This window comes from Copadichromis virginalis, linkage group LG1 (assembly GCF_057382275.1).
Source record: "Copadichromis virginalis isolate Kocher_CV1m ecotype Utaka linkage group LG1, C_Virginalis_male_GT1.1, whole genome shotgun sequence".
NCBI classification, from domain to species: domain Eukaryota; kingdom Metazoa; phylum Chordata; class Actinopteri; order Cichliformes; family Cichlidae; genus Copadichromis; species Copadichromis virginalis.
Window position 1 is genome coordinate 40,981,953 of NC_140618.1, and position 19,834 is coordinate 41,001,786.

Here is a 19,834-nt window from a genome sequence, read left to right on the forward strand (position 1 = left end):
ACATTTTTGTTAATATTATGACATATTTTCACTGTTAAACTGTAGTTTTTTTCAAAACACATCTACATTTTGAGAAAATGTATTTGTTAGACTGAATTACTGCCTACCTCATATTTTTATTTGAAGAAATATACGAGATAGAAAAGAAATTGCATCTAGTAATCAGCCATTCCTGGATTTGCGTTGTTTTATTCTTGCACAAACACAAAACAATGCTGGTCCTACACATTTTATCACCATGGTTGTGGGGGAACGTTGTCTCGATTCACTCTGTATTGTACCACTGCACATGGTTGAAATGACAGTAAAGCCACTTGGCCTGACTTGACTTGATAAAACAATGCAGATCAGTACTCAGTACAGTGCAGCACTGATTAACAATGCTGCACATTGTTTGATTGCCAGTTAATTTGAGTGTATTTTTAAAACATGTATACAAATAACAATACTTAAGAGAATTGTGTATTTGGTTTGTGTCAGTTGTTGAAAATAAATCTTATTAGTTATTAAAAATGTTAACGTAACATGTTCTTTCAGTTTGTATCAAACCAGAGAGATGCTAGCTTAGAATACTAATATGAATTTATGCAATGCAGAAAAACAATGTTGTGGTAATATTTTGTCCATATTGTCCAGCTCTACTGAAATGCTTTGTCTAATATGATGATCGCTGTGTGATTATTAGGTGATTCTAATGATTCTCACTAATTCTCATGATTTGTGTCAAGCAGAACTGATAGAGTACATAAGTGTTTACAACCAACCTTACTTGACATCTTTGACATTGTGTGATGTCATCAGGAAAGTATGTATGATGCTGTTAAGACTAATTTTTTCCAAGCTGTATACCCACGTATCATCATTCCTCTTTTGCTTTGTTATTATTACACTTTTTTACAGCTAAGCAGTGAACAGAAAAGGACACCAGGGTCCAAGGATTCATCTTTTTCCTTTCATTTGATATTCTTTCTTGAAGAATGAAAGGAGCTGACAAACACTGACAATTTTAGTACAGCTCCAACCTGTTATTAGGAGCACTGCTGCTGCCCTGGATAAAGTCACACCTTTTCTTTTTGTTTGGTGCTTATGGGTGTGTGGATGTTGTGTGTGTTTTGTGATGTATTTATCCTGTATGGCAAACTATACAGAGAAAGACAAATCCTGTATTGAAAAGGAAATGAACAGTCTTTTACTTTCTGATTAAATGCTAATCGCCGCAGTACCAGGCTGAGTTTGCTGTAACATTTTTGGAACAATTGCATTGTCAGATTGTTCTATAGTTGCATTTATGTGGATAAATAATAGGTAACAGTACCTTGCCTCCGTCCTGTATCTCGACTGTTGTCGCTGCACAGCACAATGTCTGCCTGAGCGAAAGCCTTGCTCGTCTTCGAGTGTTCACGTTCTTCTTCCTGCTTCACAAACAGGAAGCATTGTATCACAAGAACTTCTCTAGCAGCAACCACAGAGAGGTGCAACAACGTACCATACTTCCGTTCAGACATTCAGCTGAGCAACTGTTACTTGACTTTTCGAATCAATACCTTCACACACATATGTATGCACAGACATGGCGATATCGATACAAAAACTAAATGAATTAATAAAAGGAAATCACAATGCTGTTTAACTATAACTGTGCTGTAGTTGTTATGCACAGCACTCGAGTAGAAAAGCAACAACCATCATATTTACCTTTCACACTCTTGAGCAGCACACTAGGTTTGTCAGAGTGGGCAATAAACTGAACTGAGGGTTTGATATCTTGCCCAGGGATACTTTGGCATACAGACTGCAGCAGCCACGGCTCAGACCACCATTAGTGGATGACCTTCTCTAGCTTCTACACGAGAGTCAGCCCACTCGCTTAATAATCCAATGAGTTCCAACTAACAAACCAAGGCTGCTTTATTAGAAGGCAGATGTAAAAGTGTAGATATTAAGCACTTTACTGCCAAATGATATTAATACAGTAATTAAGTTAAATGACAGGGTTAGGTTTCCTCACATTTCTAAAAGCCGAACCACACAGCGAACCACACACTTCTTCACATACAATTCTTAAGAGTAATCCCAGAATCTTTTGCAGGGTTTTTATATACTGATAAAGAGCTACAGGAGGCGTGAGGAGTGCAGTGAGTCACATGGTAGGTCACTCGTTGCATCTGTAGGATCATTAGTGCACTGAGAGAAACATGATTACTTACACAGGTTTAGCGTGCTAAGAAAAGGCAGCACAGTACGATGGCAGCCGTTTCTGCTGATACATTTCAGGGTAGGAACTTAGAGTGGAAGTGAAACGATTGTGATCTGTCAGTTTCATCTCGCATGCATGTTTTCAACTTCCTTATATGGGCACTAAGCTTAGACACTGTTTGCTAAACAAACATGAACGATGAGACACGGATGTCTCAAAGCAGAAGGCCAATACAGCAAAACCAGAAAACAACAACGCTTTGCCTGAGTGTGTCCCTCTCAGCTTTCATCATTCAAATTGCTTCTTAAACACAGAGAGCACCCAATTTAAGCTTGAAGGTTTCAGAGCTCATCACAGCACAGAAACAGCTTTAGTGAAGCTTATAAATGATCTTCTTATGGCCTCTGACAGTGGACTCATCTCTGTGCTTGTCCTGCTAGACCTCAGTGTGCATTTGATATTGATCAATAATATTTTATTACAGAGATTAGATCATGCTGTAGGTATTAAAGGTATTGATCAGCAGTAGATTAAATCATATCTTTCTAATAGTCTCCAATTTGTTCACATAAATGTTTTTACGTGCAGAGCGCACTTTACATACTAAATTTAATTTTAGAAACCACACAGTTTCACGCTAAGACCAATTCTGTTTGCATTATAAATGTTTCCCTCAGGCAGTATTATTAGAAGGCACAGCATGTATTTTCACTGTTATGCAGATGATGCCGAGCTTTATCTGTCCATGAAGCCAGAAATCACACCATTTAGTTTATGCCTCTGAGGGAACCTCAAAGGCATAAAGACCTGGATGACCTCTAATGTCCTGCTTCTAAATCTGGATCAAACTGAGGTTATTGTGCTCAGCCCTAAAATGTTTAGAAACATGGTGTCTAACCAGATGCTTACAATTGATGGAATTACCTCAGCCTCCAGCAACGCTGTGAGGAACCTTGGTTTTGTTTTTGACCAGGACATGTCCTTCATTGTGCATATTAAACAAATATGTAGGAGTTCTTATTTCCATTTATACAACATCTCTAAAATTAGAAATATCCTGTCTTAAAATGATGTTGAAAAACTAGTTCATGCATTTATTACTTTCAGGCTGAACTGCTGTAATTCATTATTTTCAGGATGTCCTAAAAGCCTTCAGCTGATACAAGATGCTGCAGAAAGAGTCCTGACAGGGACTAGAAATAAAGAGCATATTCCTCTTCTGGCTTCTCTTCATTGGCTCCCTGTTTAATCCAGAATCCGATTTAAAACCCTTCTCCTCCCATACAAGGTGTTTCATGATCAGGGCTAATCTTATCTTAACCTCATAGTACAATATCACCCCAAAAGAGCACTTTGCTCTCAGACTTAAACTTTACTCGTGGTTTCTATGATATTTAAAAGTAGAATGGGAGGCAGAGGCTTCAGCTTTAAGGCCCCTCTTTGGTGGAACTAGCACCCAGAATGGATTTGGGAGATTTGGGGCCTTGTGGGGGCTAGCTTTTAGACTAACAGCAAATTTAGCACAAGTCCAGCTGAGAGGCCAGCGGTGGAGACAGAGCAACTCTGGGTGCTGACCCGGGAGGCCAGAGGCAGAGAAAACAAGCTCCCATCGCTTTGCTGAATGTTGTTGATCCTCCTGTGGCTGAGCAGGCACTCGGTGTCAGCGGGGACCTACTAATGCTGACAGGGATGGCACTGGAGAGCCACTGGAGGTCAGTGACACAGGGACCCCTCTGGCTCAGGTTCAGCTGGACTATGACCCACAGGCTCTGGGACCTATTCGCAGTAAGGACCCTCAGACAGTGAGGAACCAAGAGCTTGGGATCTTGCAAGTACAAGAGGCCTTACAGGTTGTGGGTTTGTTGGCACTGAAGTCACTGAAGGCTCTGGGTTCGCTGGGAATACAGGGAACTAAGGGTTCACTGGGGATATCAAAAGTCAAGAGCTGAGCGGCGTGGGACGTAGGCTGCAGCAATGGAGAAGAGCTGGCACGTGTGGAGGCTGGTGAGTTGGTAGCAGGTATGCCAGTGCAGGGTTGCAGTAGCAAAGAGCAGACCGATGGTGAGACTGGTGAATGAGTGTTCCCCTCTCTCATCTCAAGCAGAGGAGAAGCAGTCAGCCAAAACATGGACCTGCCATGAAGTCCAATAACCTATCCATTCCATCCATCCATGTTCTTCCACTTATCCAGGGCCAGGTCGCAGAGGCAGCAGCCTAAGCAGAGAAGCATTTCTGGTCATTTCTGCTGCTTGTAGCCGGGATCGTGTTCTTTGGGTCACTACCCAAAGCTCGTGACCATAGGTGAGGGTAGGGATATCGATCGACCGGTAAATCAGAAGCTTCACTTTTATGCTCAGCTCTCGCTTCACCACGATGGTGACAGTGGTACTGTTCAGGCAGATGGGATTTATTTACAGTGAATCGATGCACAGTGAAAAACAGTTCCAAAAACGTGATCCTTGTGACTCACAGTGAATTCCAACTTCCTCAAATCCCACACCAATATTTACAAAACACCACTTGACTCTCCTCACGTGCTGGCCCCACGGTTTCCTGAACATAAGACACAAGACACAGTCGTTAGTTTCACTACTTGCCAAAAATGTTATTTTCACCATGATGAAATGGTGATTCACCAACAGTGTTAGGGAGTAACGGAATACATGTACCAGTGTTACGTATTTAAAATACAAGACATGAGTAACTGAGTATTCAGAATGCAGTTACTTTGTTGAAATAAATGGATTACACGGCGGTATTTTCCTGTTTGATATGTTAGGCTATGCTCTCTCTATTTTTGGTAATTCCACGCCATTGGAAACCCAAACAAACACGCAATAAGAGGATCTAATCATAATGACGTGAAGAAATATTTAAACAAATTATTAAATATGAAGGCAATAAGAGAGTGTTACAGGCATCGCCCTAAAGCATGCAGCCTGATGGGCAGTGTAGTCCGTGCTGCAGGGAGAATGGACGGCCATACCTGTGATGTGTCTGTGAGCGAGGAGGGAGAAAAAGGAAAAGTACGAGCTGTCACCGAGCAGAAACGGGAGCTGGAAGCATGTAAATATAATAATAACCACTGCAGCCTGACGAGCCCAGCTGTGAGTAAGCTGTTAAGACTCGACTGTACACCGTGTTCCTGTTTTCCTCCGAAACAATAAGCTCTGTTGCAGCAGCCTTTCAACGCCTCTCTCTGTCTCTGGCTAGCAAAGTTGACCCAGACAACAAAGTAAAGCTAGTTTTCAGCTACGAGCTCAACACGAACCCGACGTATCAGCCAGAGGTCCCTTTACTACGGTTCGGAGCCGCAGACCTGTTTTATAGGGCTTTGGAGCGTGATGTCACGGGGGTGGGCGTGGAAAGGATTTTGGCCCGATCCGCCATTTTGGGGGTCTAGCGCAAGTGAAGGGGGAGCGAAGGCACACACAACAGCCATGGTTCGTTCTTGCTGTGTGGTCGGCTGCAATGCTCGATCATACGACCGGCAAGAGAATAAGCTTGAAAAGGGTTTATCTTTTAATTCTTTCCCAACCCGGAAGCGACATGACGCAGCTCGTGTATCGATGTTACCAAACGAAGGCGTCTAGCCTGGATAGCAGCTGTGAGACGAGCTGACGTGCAGTTCTCTTCCATCTCCAAATATCTGTTGGTGCTCCGGACATTTTCATTCCGGTAAGTTCTAAATATGTTCATATCTTTATAGCCTATTAGTTTTATTTTCTATGCGCTCTGAGCTCATAGCAAATTAGAACAAACATCCTACTGACTGATTTTGCAGAACTACCTTCTATTTATAGAGTTGCTAATTATTTGGCATTATTGCAGCAAACCAGCCGATGAAATGGATGAAACATTGTGACTGGGTTCCAGCGCTACACAAGGGACCTGCTTCAAACATACCACCATGCCAATCAGATTACTTCTTCCACGTGAGGGTGAAGAGGTGACCCTCCTGGATAAGACGGTGAAGGTTTGCTGGGTTTGGTGAACAGTGTGATAATAAAACCAGGGAAAAATGAAACCTGCTCCTGTTAAATATTCCTAAGTATTGTGTTGTTAAAATTGCTGTATTTTTTCAAAAGATACAGTAAATAAAGTAATGTTAGTAGTGGGTGATATCATGTAAACACTGTCATGATTTTGTGTAAACATTTTGTCATTTGTAAACTATAAATGACATCATCATTGTAACTGATGTGATGTTCTATAAGGCGAGGAATAGTTTTCTATACGAGATCGCTGCAAAAAGTGCAGCCTTACCTAATGTGCACCTACTGTTACTCATTTATATTAAGATTTAAACATCTAGTTGGTGTTGGTGTGGAGAGTAGCCTTCAGTAATAGTAATAAATCACATTCATGTAGTTGTAAAAAGCATGATAATATATTAAGTAATCCAAAGTATTTGAAATACGTTACTCTCATTTGAGTAACGTAACGGAATACGTTACAAAATACATTTTGGAGCATGTAATCTGTAATCTGTAGTGGAATACATTTTAAAAGTAACCTTCCCAACACTGTTCACCGAAGCACAAGTTGGGGTTCACTGACTGTTGTCACGCAACGTTCCAGCATCGACTGAAGCTACACTGTTAGATAGTGCCCAGGTAATGATCCATCAGCAGAAGGTGTGGCTGGCTCAAGAGCACATCAGCATATCTTTTCTGTTTGACGAGTGGAGCATTACACAGGGTGGTCTGCAAAGAGTGCTTTAGGAACCTTCCTGCCACTGTCTACAGCATCGTCCATTAACAGGGTTTGCAGGGCTAAGATGTATTCAGAAATATGCAAACAGGAGATGGTGAATAAAGTGTCACTACTATAGTATAATACTTGTAACTCCTGGGAAAAAAAACAGGTAATGCTTTTCCTTATGTTTGATAAACAGGTTATTGATCAAAAGTTGGAGGAAAGCCACATTTCTCCTTATTTGGGTGAAATCCACCACTCAGGTTTCTTCTTCTGCAGCTTCCTAGGCATCCCCTTATGTCGAGACGCCACTTCAACCATCACCAGGACAGCCACCTCATGGCCTCTGTCAGGCCTGTAGAGCGTCCACATTCCTGTAAAGGGTCTTAGTCTTGTCTGTTGTATCAGAGTAACAGACTGCTTCCAAAACTACACTGTGTGCAACAAAGTACAAAACACAAATATGTGGTGTTAATTATGAGATATTAGTCTTACAGATAAAAATAAATCCCAGCAGGTCTCATTTGTGGCACCCCAACCATGTTTCCAATCTTGGTTCAGGAGACAGCGCTGCCAGAGTCTCCCTGCTTAGTTGAAAATCAGGCCTGGGATCCATTTTATATATATTACATACTAGTTTATATACTGTAGTAAATGTATACAAATTCAGTCCCAGAAATTATCCAGAAACTAACTAAAGGTAACATGTAATTCCTAAAAGCTTGTAGATTAAACAAAGTTATTTTAACTGGATAGGATTATCTCGTAGCTGAGGTACAAAACATGCTGGTGACAACAGTGCAACTGCTGTAGGTCCTGGGAGATTCAAAAAAACTGAGCAAGATTTCGAGCTCCATTTTTACAAGCCTGTGCTTCACACTGTAACGGTTGCTAGGCGACAGGAGATAAACCCAGGTGAGGGTGGGAATAGATCGAAGGCTAGAGCATCCAATTTCACTCTCAATTCCAGCCTTCACGGTCCACGAGGAACTCGGCCTATGAAGGACCGAGGCTACATAGACTGGGTAGGCTGGGTCCTTTGAAAGATGCAGCCCCTGAATTTGTACACAGTCTTTGTGTGTGTTGGAGGGAGATGGATATGTTTAAAGAACCACAGGCTCTGTATCAAACAGGGCTTTCATGAGAAACCGAGGTGCCAAATTGCCACGCTGGTCATGTGCCACCTTGTGTCATCTACATCAAGAAGATGTAACCTCGTTTGATCTAATCACGTGTAAAGTAAGCGACTTCATCTTTGGTCAGTTCAATTACACAACACTGATTATTCTGAATACTTTAATGTTTTTGTATCTCTGCAACTAATTTCTTCTTAAAGCTGGCAGTCATGATTTTGAAGCAAGAGGTGGCAGATCCCCCGTTAATGAACAGACCATCAGTGAACACTGATGAAATAGACCAAACACTAATTAAAGCAACAGGTTGGCTCATATTGTGTTTTTTAGTTACCTAAAGTGTTCTTTGTTTCAGGACACAACTATAAATATTTGTAATCAACAGATTATTTAAGTGCAGGGTGTTTGGCCAACATGACACACATGAGCAATGAGTAAGAGCATTTTGAGAACACTTGCTCTTAATTATAGAGCTGGCCTACCATGTGACTGATGTTTCCTTCGCTGCCAGATTGACTTCACCCTTTGCAGCAGTTGGTTTCACTGGTTCTGCATTTGTTTTGCACCCCCCCCCCCCCCCCCCCATATGTACTAGGACATATGCCCTATGTTGAAATATATAGAGCACTTATTGGCCTTCTAAGTATTTGTGCCTGGTTCCTTAAACGTATGGCCTGTTTCTATGCTGCCCAGTGTCCATCAGTCCCTCCTTTTAAATGCTGTTAAACAATTTGAAATCAGATGAGTCATTCCGAGGGTAAACAGAAGCTCCAGCAGCTCTGTGCTGAGGAAACATGGTACATTCACTTATTTTGCACAAAATTCGTGTGTCTTGTCATCATCACTAACCTATGTATTTAAGTCCTTAGTTTCCTCCCGTCCATGGTCTTGTCATTGTCGATCCCTCACATGTGTTCTCATCTCAGTGTAGTTCAGTTGCTGAGTTCAGTTCAGTTTGTCATCTTCTGTTTTCATAATCAATCCTCTGTAGTCCTGCATTTGGGCTCTTTCTTTATATCCACACACCTGAATCATGACACAAGGCTGAAGTTCAGCAGGTTCGAGTCCAGTCCATGTGTTTTTCCCTACTTTCCTGTCTACTGCCCACTATCTTTCTATCTAAAAAAGGTTTTAGCAACCCTGCTATAACTTGCATTATTGTAGGGTCTTTTTATATTGTTGTGGGGTCTTTAACCTAAAATATAAAGGACCGTGAGGTGACTGTTGTGATTTGGTACCATGTAAATGAAAATGAACTGAATTGAATTATTCTTTGTGTAATCAAGAGTTGATATGAGTAATGAGTAATACACTTTTCCCGTGATTAAAGCGGGGGTTACGTTCTGGGGCCACCCCTCGAAGAAGAAACCTTATGTTTGTTTTATTTTTACATATTTTAAGCCATAAAAATCCTCCACACACTTTTGAGATACATCCTTACGTGTTCAGTGAAAAGTTCATAACCTCGACCAGGTGGTGCATTTCAAATATAAAGCCTAAATTAAATAAATAACTAAACCTAAATAACGCCCTGATCATAGGCTGCATCAGCGACATGATGTTTGACGATAAGACTGTATTTATATTATACATTTTAAATTAAATGCCTGCAGGCCACAGAAACCAGATATAAATTTACAAATAAATCCGTGATGTAGTGTCCTCGAAAGGTGAACTACGATTTGGCGCGGGAATACTGTATTTAGCTAACTAAATTTATATATTGGATAAGGTGTAACAGATGTTTATTTATGCTTCTTATTCTGATTAACATGGAAAACAAAAGTGTAACACACATGAATCTACTGTATACACACAGATAGAAAATAAAAATAGGAGCAGACTGTCTGTGGGTGTAAGCTTGAATTAAAGCTTGATTTAAATGTCACTGATCCACTATTTATGCAGCCATAATAATAGACCACCTATCCTCGTTTGTTTATTGTGTGCAGTGTTTCTGCCCATATGAACAACCACAGTGCACAGACTAATATTTCTGTCCTCTGTTAGACTTGGAGAAACCTGTAAAATGGAGACTAGTAAAGCATAATTTGACTGTCCATCCATCCATCCATCCGTTTTCTTCCGCTTATCCAGGCCCGGGTTGTGGGGGCAGCAGCCCAAGCAAAGAGGCCCAGACCTCCCTCTCCCCAGCCACCTCCTCCAGCTTATCCGGGGGAATACCAAGGCGTTCCCAGGCCAGCCGAGAGATATAATCTCTCCAGCGTGTCCTGGGTCTGCCCCGGGGCCTCCTCCCGGTGGGACATGCCTGGAACACCTCGCCCAGGAGGCGCCCAGGGGGCATCCTTGTCAGATACCCGAACCACCTCAGCTGGCTCCTTTCGATGTGGAGCAGCAGCTGCTCTACTCTGAGCCCCTCCCGGATGGCCGAACTTCTCACCCTATCTCTAAGGGAGAGGCCAGCCACCCTTCAGAGGAAGCTCATTTCTGCCGCTTGTATCTGCGATCTCGTTCTTTTGGTCACTACCCACAGCTCGTGGCCATAGGTGAGGGTAGGGACGTAGATCGACCGGTAAATTGAGAGCTTCGCTTTTACACTCAGCTCCCTCTTCACCACGACGGACCGGTGCAGCGTCTGCATCACTGCAGCCGCAGCACCGATCCGTCTGTCGATCTCCGGCTCCCTTCTCCCATCACTCGCGATCAAGACTCCGAGATACTTAAACTCCTCCACTTGGGGCAGGAACTCGTCCCTGACCCGGAGTGGGCACTCCACCCTTTTCCAGCTGAGGACCATGGCTTCAGATTTGGAGGTGCTGATTCTCAGAATTTGACTGTGTAATATGTAAAGTGTTTTAGAGCATAACTGCAGAGGAACTTTCCATTCTGGTAATGCTACCCACCCTCTGTAACATACCCTGTGTGGCCCAAACAAGCACAACAAAGGCACAATGAGTTTTTCTCTCTTTCAGCATGAAGAAAAGTTTGCATAGTGACATGAGTGTGAGTCGTTACGTAAGCCAACGTTAATGAGTGAACATAAGTGGCTGAATATCAGCTGAGCAGCTAGAATGTTAAATCATCACATTTACTGGTGTTTGCCTTAGACCCACACTTCTATAGTGTTGTCCAGATAAACATGCGTCTCTGCAAATGAACAATTACATGAAAATGTGAAAATCAGCCTAGCAGTAAGAACTATCCTAATTCTGTTTCCTCTCATTTGATCATGATTATGATGGATCTGTTTTGCCTCAACTGTTTACATGCAGACACATCTGTGTCGGTTATATGTGGAGTTGGACTGTAGTAATTCAATTCAATTCAATTTTATTTATTTACCGCCAAATCACAATAACAGTCGCATCAAGGCGCTTTATATTGCACAGTAGATCGTACAATAATAGATTCAGAGAAAAACCCACCAATCATATGACCCCCTATGAGCAGCACTTTGGCAACAGTGGGAAGGAAAAACTCCCTTTTAACAGGAAGAAACCTCCGGCAGAACCAGGCTCAGGGAGGGGCGGGGCCATCTGCTGCGACCGGTTGGGGAGAGAGAAGGAAGACAGGATAAAGACATGCTGTGGAAGAGAGACAGAGGTTAATAACAGATATGATTCAATGCAGAGAGGTCTGTTAACACATAGTGAGTGAGAAAAGGAAAAACTCAATGCATCATAGGAATCCCCGGCAGCCTACGTCTATTGCAGCATAACTAAGGGAGGATTCAGGGTCACCTGGTCCAGCCCTAACTATATGCTTTAGCAAAAAGGAAAGTTTGAAGCCTAATCTTGAAAGTAGAGATAGTGTCTGTCTCCTGAATCCAAACTGGAAGCTGGTTCCACAGAAGAGGGGCCTGCAGAGCGAGAGCGAAGTGCTCTAATAGGGTGATATGGTACTACAAGGTCATTAAGATAAGATGGGGCCTGATTATTTAAGACCTTGTATGTGAGGAATCAGGATTTTGAATCCTGGATTTAACAGGAAGCCAATGAAGGGAAGCCAAAACAGAAGAAATCTGCTCTCTCTTTCTAGTCCCTGTCAGGACTCTTGCTGCAGCATTTTGGATTAGCTGAAGGCTTTTCAGCAAGTTTTTTGGACATCCTGATAATAATGAATTACAGTCGTCCAGCCTGGAAGTAATAAATGCATGAATATTTCTAATTTTAGAGATGTTGCACAAATGGAAGAAAGCAGTCCTACATATTTGTTTAATATGTGCATTGAATAGAATAGAATAGAATAGAATAGAATAGAATAGAATAGAATAGAATAGAATAGAATTCAACTTTATTGTCATTGCACATGTCACAGGTACAGGGCAACGAAATGCGGTTTGCATCCATCCAGAGTGTCACAGGCTGGGTCTCCGACCCAGCACTCTGAGTTCTCTTTGTATTTTTCTCATTTTTTGATATGTTATTAGTTTTTGTGTTATTTCCTATTTTGCCTTTAGTTTGGGCAGTTATTGGTTATTGTTCCTGGGTTTTTTATGCTTGGGGTTTTGTATTCATTCATCACGTATTAGGTCTGTCTTATTGTGTTGTCATGTTTAGTTTTCAGTGTTTCCTGTTTTATTCTGACAGTGTCGTGTGTTCTTTGGTCATTGTATTTAGTTTCACTCTCTCTTGGTCCTGTCATTAGGGTTATGTTTGTCAGCTGTTCCCCCAGGTGTCGCCATTTCCCCTGATCACCTCATGTCTGTATTTAAGCCTTTTGTTTTCTGCTTGCCTTTATCGGTTCGTCTGTTTATTTGACCTCAGTCTTAGTTACGGTTTTCGTCTGTTATGTATTATTAGTCTTAGTCATGGTCTTTGCTTGTTATTTTCCACCACAGTCATAGTTTAGGTTTTGGTCTCAGTACCGTTTAGTATTTTGTTTTTTAGTGTCTTGTCAGTTTACTTTGGTTTCCTGGTTTACTCCTGCCGTCATCTAATAAAGGATCACTTTTCTGTTCAAACTTACACTACTCGTCATCATTTGCTTTTGGGTCCTGTTTCCATTCACATCGGCGCACCCCGCCGTGACAGAACGAACCGAACAGTATGGACCCAGCAGATATCTGCGAGGATTTTTTTGAGTTCAGTGCACGTGTGACCATCCTCCAGGGACAATGGAACATCTATTCTGTATGCAGACAGGAGAGTGAGAAGGAGTCAGTTAAAGTTCGGCTTCGCCAGATCCTGTCTGCATACCCTGTCTACACGGCAGAATTGTCGGAGGATGTGCAGGATTTCGTTCGCACTGTTTTTTCACTACAACAACATCAGGACTACGAACAGGAATCACTGCCGCCGCCTTGCGAGCCTGAGACAGTTCGTGTCGGCTCGCTGAGACTCGCTGCAGCGTCCCCACCTCACAGCTCACCAGTTTCCACGCCCTCGTCACAATCACGCCATGCTCTTGCCACGGTCCAGTGCGGGAAAGCACTGGACACCATAGACTTGGACCACAACGAGCGCCAGTCAATATTCTGCGCTCTATTGGAGGAGGAGCTCCGGTGGAAGCCATGGCTCATTCCGGAGCACGAGCCCTCTTTCCGGGGAACTCGACTGGCTCTCGGGGGACCTCGGAGTTACCAGGGACTTCCGCCCATCGCTCCGCCGTCTTCCACTCCCAAGAAGAAACGGCGTGCGCACCACCGACGCTCCGCATCACGAACGCAAGGGAGTGACTATGTTTTGGCTCCTCATGTTTTTTCTCCGGAGGTTAGGGAAACTGACACTGCTTTTCCGGTTCATGAGCCCGGCTGTAAAGAGACTGTTTGCACAGGAAATGCTAGCCATCAGGCTCAGCTAAGCTGTTGTGGGACTGCAATCCAGGCCGGTTTGGAGCCGGGGACGGAGGTGCAGCTTGTGCAGCCTTTTTCAGTGTTAGCTGGAGGGCCCGAGGAGCCCGTCCGGCCTCACGTTTCGTCTGCTGGAGGTTCGGGAAAACCCAGCCAGCTTTATGTTTCGTCAGCTGGAGGGCCCGAGGAGCCCGTCCAGCCTCATGTCATGTCAGCTGGAGGGCCCAAGGAGCCCGTCCAGCCTCACGCCACGTCAGCTGGAGGGCCCGAGGAGCCCGTTCAGCCTCACGCCTCGTCAGCTGGAGGGCCCGAGGAGCCCGTCCAGCCTCACGCCTCGTCAGCTGGAGGGCCCGAGGAGCCCGTCCAGCCTCACGCCTCGTCAGCTGGAGGGCCCGAGGAGCCCATTCAGCCTCACGCCACGTCAGCTGGAGGGCCTGAGGAGCCCGTCCAGTTTCACACCTCGTTAGCTGGCGGGCCCAAGGAGCCCGTCCGGCCACCTTCTGCTTCACCACCTGTGGCTGCAGTGCCACCACCTGTGGCTCCCGTGCCGCCGCCTGCAGGACCACCGCCTGCTGCTTCTGCGCCTCAGCCTGCAGGACGACGCCTTGCCTGGTTCTGCCACACCTCTGTCTAAGAACTCATACAAACTCATTTCACCCACTATAGACTGTGTGTTGTTGCAACTTACACAGCCTCCTGCCGCGTCAGCTGGGGGGCCCGAGGAGCCCGTCCAGCCACCACCTGCGCCTGCCTCGCTGTCACCTGGTTCTGCTTCTGTTTCGCCTGGTCCAGCTTCAGCCTCCGCTTCTGCTTCGCCTGGTCCAGCTTCAGCCTCCGCTTCTACTTCGCCTGGTCCAGTTTCAGCCTCAGCTCTTGCTTCTGCTTCGCCTGGTCCAGCTTCAGCCTCCGCTTCTGCTTCGCCTCGTCCAGTTTCAGCCTCAGCTCTTGCTTCTGTTTCGCCTGGTCCAGCTTCAGCCTCCGCTTCTGCTTCGCCTGGTCCAGCTTCAGCCTCAGCTCTTGCTTCTGTTTCGCCTGGTCCAGTTTCGGCCTCAGCTTCTGCTTCGCCTGGTCCAGCTTCAGCCTGTGCTTCGCCTAGTCCAGCTTCAGCCTCGGCTTCTGTTTCGCCTGGTCCAGCTTCAGCCTCAGCTTCTGCTTCGCCTGGTCCAGCCTCTGCTTCGGCCTCGCCTGGTCCAGTCTCTGTTTCTGCCTCGCCTGGTCCAGCTTCTGCTTCTGTCTCGCCTGTTCCGGCCTCTGTTTCTGCCTCGCCTGGTCCGGCTCTAGCCTTTGCTTCTGCTTCATCTGGTCCAGCCTCTGCTTCTGCCTCGCCTGGTCCAGCCTCTGCTGCTGCCTCGCCTGGTCCAGCCTCTGCTTCGGCCTCGCCTGGTCCAGTCTCTGTTTCTGCCTCACCTGGTCCAGCTTCTGATTCTGTCTCGCCTGGTCCTGCCTCTGCTGCTGCCTCGCCTGGTCCAGCTTCTGCTGCTGCCTCGCCTGTTCCGGCCTCTGTTTCTGCCTTGCCTGGTCCGGCTCTAGCCTTTGCTTCTGCTTCATCTGGTCCAGCCTCTGCTTCTGCCTCGCCTGGTCCAGCCTCTGCTTTTGCCTCGCCTGGTCCGGCCTCTGCTGCTGCCTCGCCTGGTCCTGCCTCTGCTTCTGCCTCGCCTGGTCCTGCTCCTGCTTCGCCGTCACCTGGTCCGGCCTCTGCTTTTGCCTCGCCTGGTCCTGCTCCTGCTTCGCTGTCACCTGGTCCAGCCTCGGCTTCTGCTTCTGGTTCGTCTGGTCCGGCTTCAGCCTGTGTTTCGCCTGGTCCGGCTTCGCCCTCAACTCCTGTTTCGCTGTCGTCAGTTCCAGCCTTCGGTTTTGTTCCTGCTTCGCCTCCGCCTGGTCCAGCTTCGGCCTCTGTTTCTGTGTCGGCGTCGCCTGGTTCTGCGGTTGTGTTGCTGTTGCCCGAGCCTCGTTTTGCCCCTCGGGATCGCCGGCCGCTTTCCGGGCCTTCTGCTGGACATCATTGCCATCGGGGTCGGCCCCCTGAATCTTTGACCTGTGACCTGCTGTGCTCTCGATCTTCGGGTCGGCCCCCTGAGCTCGTGGGCTATGGACTACTGGACCATTGGCCTCCGGGTCGGCCCCCTGAACTTTTGATCTCTGGCCTGCTGTGCTCTCGACCTCCGGGTCGGCCCCCGGAACTCATGGATTTTGGCCTGCTGGACTGTTGGCCTCCTGGTCGACCTCCCAAACTTTTGGACTCTATTTTGTTTTGCTGTCGACCTCCGGGACGGCCGCCTGAACCGCTTCGCCTTTCGCTCCTGTTCTGCCGGGTTCGTGGCCGCCCTCCTGAAGCTGGGTCTCGGTCTTTTGTGCCCTTGTTTTTTTTGGCCTGTGTGCTTCTGGTGTTTTGTTTTTGGTTTTGTTTCCATTCACATCGGCGCACCCCGCCGTGACACAGAGGTGCTTTAGCCATGATATAGATATATTACAATATATATTAGCAATAGTATAGATATGTGAGTATATTACAGAAATGGGTCTATTATGGTATGTTATAATGTACACGGTATGAAGTATGTTGTGAATATTCTATAACTATAAGTATGTACAGGCTGTAGTGAGTACAAGCTATGAACAGGATATAAATATGAAAAACTATACAGAATCTGAGATATACAGCTATACAGAAATGTGAACTATGCAGGTTATAAACAGTTGTAGGATTTAAAATTATCGCATGTACAGAATGACTATTTACACAGAGCTATACAGTAGTGCAGTTAAGATAAGTGAGATATAATTCCTACAGAGGCTATATAAAGTGCTGGTGGTTGTGAGTGGTGGTTCAGTCCATGTTATTATTGTGTGTTTGAGGGTACAGTTGTCCATTGTGTGTGTGTGTGCAGGTGGTTGTGGGTGTGTGTATGTTCAGTCCATGTGTTAACGTGGGTCAGATGTCAGGAGGCAGAGTTCAGGAGTCTGACAGCTGTGGGGAAGAAGCTGTTCCGGTACCTGGTGGTCTTAGTCTGGAGGCTCCTGTAGCGCCTCCCAGAGGGCAGGAGGGTGAAGAGTCCATGTGATGGGTGACTGGGGTCTTTGATGATTTTCCCAGCCCTTTTCAGACACCGCTTCCTGTAGATGTCTTTTATGGCAGGAAGTGGTGCTCCGGCGATGCGCTGGGCAGTTTTCACGACCCTCTGCAACGCCTTCCGGTCCGAGGCAGAGCAGTTCCCATACCAGACTGTTATACAGTTGGTCAGGATGCTCTCGATGGTGCAGCGATAGAAGTTCACCAGGATGTCTGAGGACAGGTGGTTCTTCCTCAGAGTCCTCAAGAAGAGGCGCTGGTGAGCCTTCTTGACCAGCTTGGAGCAGTTGGTCGTCCAGATGAGATCCTCGGAGATGTGGACTCCCAGGAACTTGAAGCTGCTCACATGCTCCACAGCCGTCCCCTTAATGTGGATGGGTGGATGTGGATCAGCATTCCTCCTGTAGTCCACGATGAGCTCCTTGGTCTTCTCGGTGTTAAGCAGCAGGTTGTTTGTGTCGCACCACTCAGCCAGACGATCCACCTCCTCCCTGTAGGCAGCCTCATCGTTGTCACTGATGAGGCCAATCACCGTGGTGTCATCTGCAAACTTAATGATGGTGTTGGAACCATCAGCAGGTCTGCAGTCGTGGGTGAAGAGGGAGTAGAGGAAAGGGCTCATCACACAGCCTTGTGGTACACCGGTGTTCATTGTGAAGGTAGATGAGCAGCGGTTATCCAGCCGGACATGTTGGGGGCGGTTGGTCAGGAAGTCCAGTAACCATTTGCAGATGAGGGAACTGATGCCCAGGTCTGTCAGTTGTGAGTTGTGAGGGGTGGATTGTATTGAATGCTGAACTGAAGTCTATAAAAAGCATTCTGGCGTAGGTGTTGTTGTTGTCCAGGTGTGAGAGGACAGAGTGCAGTGCGATGGAGACTGCATCCTCTGTGCTCCTGTTCTGGCAGTATGCGAATTGGTGGAGGTCCAGGGTGGGGGGAGACAGGATTTGAAGTGTGCTAGGACCAGCTGCTCTAAGCACTTAGTGATGATGGAGGTGAGTGCTACTGGGGGGTAATCATTGAGGCTAGATGGGTTGGAGTTTTTGGGTATCAGGACGATGGAGGTGGATTTGAAGCAGGCCGGTACCACAGCGTGGGCCAAGGACAGGTTGAGTATGTCTGTGAGCACTCCTGCAAGCTCCCCAGAACACGCTCTGAGAACACGCCCGGGGATGCCATCAGGACCTGCAGCCTTGTAGACATTGAACCGGCTCAGAAGGACATATCCTGGTCAAAAATGACTCCAAGGTTCCTCACAGCGTTACTGGAGGCCAAGGTAATGCCATCCAGAGTAAGAATCTGGTTAGATACCATATTTCTAAGATTTTCAGGGCCGAGTACAATAACCTCAGTTTGATCTGAATTAAGAAGCAGAAAGTTAGCGGCCATCCAGGTCTTTATGTCGTTAAGACATTCCTGCAGTTTAACTCATTGGTGTGTGTTATCTGGCTTCATGGACAGATAGAGCTGGGTGTCATCTGCATAGCAGTGTAAATGTATGCTATGTCTTCTAATGATGCTGCCTAAGGGAAGCATGTATAATGTAAACAGAATTGGTCCTAGCACTGAACCCTGTGGAACTCCATAATTAACCTCAGTGTGTGAAGAGGACTCTCCATTTACATGCACAAACTGGAGTCTATTAGATAGATATGATACAAACCACTGCAGCACAGTACCTGTAATACCTACAGCATGTTCTAATCGCTCTAATAGGATATTATGGTCGACAGTATCGAACGCTGCACTGAGGTCTAGCAGGACAAGCACAGAGATGAGTCCACTGTCAGAGGCCATAAGAAGATCATTTGTAACCTTCACTAAAGCTGTTTCTGTGCTGTGATGAGCTCTGAAACCTGACTGAAACTCTTCAAATAAACCTCTGCAGATGATCTGTTAGCTGTTTGACAACTACTCTTTCAAGGATGTTTGATATGAAAGGAAGGTTGGAGATTGGCCTATAATTAGCTAAGACTGCTGGGTCTAGAGATACTTTTTGAGTAAAGGTTTAACTACAGCCAGTTTGAAGGCCAAGTAAGGCAATTGAATTTATTAGGAATCTCATAATGATGATAATCATATCACTTGAATGCATCAGTGGGGAAGCTTGATAAAAATGACGTCAGTGAGCTCTCACCATTTACTTCAACCATCGCCAGTTTGGCACGACTGTAGTCATGCTGATGCAGTTACAGTGGGAACAGAAAACTGTATTAATACATATATTCATTTTTTACCTGTATATATTTTAAATATAATTATAATGACTAACTGATGAACAGGATGTTCTGATAGATGGATAAACTGTCATAGTATAACAGCAGTCTGGAGCAGGTAGGAGGTCCAGCAGGCATGCAGCGTGGAGGTTAGCCAGACGACTCGTAGGCCAGTCAGTTAGATAGAACAACAGACCTTTATTTGGCAATAGCAGAACAAGACCATACAACCAGGTCTGTATGGCTCTACACTATATGTACATACATGTACAGGTAGTTACCAGGTAGCACCAGCCTGTTACAATGGTAAGGTCTCTCTAAAACAGGTGTGTGAAAAGCAGCATGCTTAATTGTAATGGGTACTGGCGCACTCACTCTAGGACACTCTCCAACTACTTGTCACGGCTGGCGGAGTGAGCCGTGTGGTGTGAAGGGAAGGGAGGACCCAAAATGCAGCAGTGACTGATGATACGAGTGATGTTTATTTACAACGTGACAATGGCAGAAACAGGCAGTGAGGCATGACAAAACAACTGAAGAAACCTAAACTGGGAGAACTAAATGACAAACCTGAGACCATACAAAAGGGGTGCGGGGCAGAGAGACGCAGAGACAGGAACACCATAGAACGCAGAGATACACGGAGGAACGCAGACGAGCCGACAACGAACACAGACCGACACCCACTAAATATACACACACAAGGTAATCAGGTAATCACACACAGGAGGGAAGAACAGCTGAACCTAATACACATGGGGACCGGAG

General features: G+C 45.7%; 1 protein-coding gene across 1 annotated transcript in view; it reads right to left on the reverse strand.

Moving 5' to 3' along the window:
* il16 (interleukin 16) overlaps nt 1–1,404 on the reverse strand; it is a 13,582-nt gene extending 12,178 nt beyond the window's left edge. The window contains exon 1 of the mRNA XM_085463237.1: nt 1,316–1,404. The gene's annotated coding sequence lies outside the window, so the exon portion shown is untranslated. The remainder of the gene's footprint in view (nt 1–1,315) is intronic.
* Between the last annotated feature and the right edge of the window lie 18,430 nt (nt 1,405–19,834).